The sequence below is a fragment of the Uloborus diversus genome, chromosome 1 (genome assembly GCF_026930045.1).
Source record: "Uloborus diversus isolate 005 chromosome 1, Udiv.v.3.1, whole genome shotgun sequence".
NCBI classification, from domain to species: Eukaryota; Metazoa; Arthropoda; class Arachnida; order Araneae; family Uloboridae; genus Uloborus; species Uloborus diversus.
In genome coordinates, this window is record NC_072731.1 from 191,137,973 (window position 1) to 191,140,064 (window position 2,092).

Genomic DNA, 2,092 nt, shown 5'->3' on the forward strand with positions numbered 1-2,092 from the left:
ACCAAAAAAGGCAGGAGTCATATATTTTTTAGAATAATTTTTCAGAATTTCATATATAGTTAGAATGACATTAATATCAATTTTAACTATTAAAAAAATTGTAACAAAGATTCACTGTGTCTAGGGTTGCACTCAAGCTGTTCAATGCTGAAACGAGTGATTTTATATTAAAGCAGGCCTGGCTGCAATTCATAATCGTAAATTTTTTTTAATTTTTCTGGAAAATGAATTAAAATTTAGTTTATCTTTGACTCGAATATTTTAACTTTTACTTTTTTCTGGAACTGAGATAGAAATGATGGTGTCAAGAGAAATCACGGTTTAGCACGTCTCTACGCTCTTCCATTATTTCCTTCTCTTTCTTCAAAATCTTTTTACAAGAAAATAGACTAAAAATACTCAGTTAAAATAGTGTCTTTTTTTGTAATCACTAAACGATGCACAAAGAACTCTGGAGCAATTTTTTATGCACAATTAATCATCTGCTCCAGGCCTTTGACGTTTATATTTATTACGGTTAAAATCTCTTCAGCCACTCTTGGATATCGACACGTGCCTTTCTCCGGGGAAGAAATGTATACATCAGGGAAAACGTGTCCACAACAATGCATGCTAAAAATCCCTCTCCGGAAAATGGCGACTCATCGACTTCTTTGGAAGATAGGGCAAAGCGAGTGATACATAATAGATACCCTATCCACTCTTAAAGAGATCCATCTCTTGAGTTGAGGGAGGAGGAAAGCGGATATACTAGAGCGGATAAAGAGACGAGTGCGGACAAGAAAAAGGGCGGGGGGAGGGGGGGACAAGACGGATATGCTAAGAGGAATCTGCTGACTTGTACGAAAAGTCACTTGGAACGAAGCAGAAGGGAGTGAGGGGGGTGATGAAGAAATGCTGATGAGAGAGCAGGAGGAGAAAAAAAAAGAGAATTTGAAATTGCAAGAAAAGATATTTCAGATTGAGTTTAAGATTTTAAGTGCTTTTAGATTGGTATTGAAAGTAGGAGGACGCTGGCGTGCAGAGACTAATTGTGACAGTTTATTTGTCCGGAGTGTATGTCTTTTAAGAAAAGCTTAGTCGTATGTATATGTTGGGAGAAGGGGATGGGTGGCTAGCGGTATTCTTAGGTATTGATGCTGGAAATTGGATATCTTGTTTGCCTTAGCTGGATTTGGGTTCTTGAAAGATGATTTTTTTTTACATTGCTTTATCATTTTATCATCAATCAAACAGAAAATTTAAAAAACGCTGTGCTTTTGCTTTTAATTTAAAACATTCGAACTCGCTTATAACGGGATCTGATTTAACGAAAAGCTGGATTTTACTAAGCAGTCAAAAATACTTAGTTGATACAATATTCAGTCTATGAGATCATAATTCGTTTTTTACGAGCAAACTCCGCTTCAAATAATCATTTTTTTTTTTTTTTTTTTTTTTTTTTTTTTTTTTTGTGGCGCATAAAATTTTTTATTTACTCTTCCAGCCCAGTTTATTTTTTCTTGAGAAAATTCCTGAAACATTTCAAAGTCAACCAAAATTTAATGATGAGTCGCAGATCCTAAGAACAAATAATGACAGCTCTTAAAAAATATGGATTAGAGAAGTATTTAAAACTAGTGGTAACCGCACGACTTTGCCCGTAATAGAAAAATTAAAAGGTTTTTGGTTCGCCTGTATATTTACAGATAATGTATAGTGAATTTTTTCGACAATTGGCGTGTACCCATGTTACGGTTCCACGTTATGATAATTTCGTATCTCGCCAATTGTTGTGTACCCATGTTACGGTTCCACGTTATGATAATTTCGTATCTTGCCAATTGGCTTGTGCCCATGTCACGGTTCCACGTTATGATAATTTCGTAATTTACTCGTCCATCTTATGATATTTTTGTTCTTAAAATTGGAATAGAAAAAAAACCAAATCGAATTTTCGAAAAATCGCATCGAGGTGCACACCCCCCATGCTACAAACTAATTCTGTGCCGAATTTCATGAAAATCGGCCGAACGGTCTAGGCGCTATGCGCGTCACAGAGATCCTGACAGACAGACGGAGATCCGGACAGAGAGAGATCCTGACAGACAAG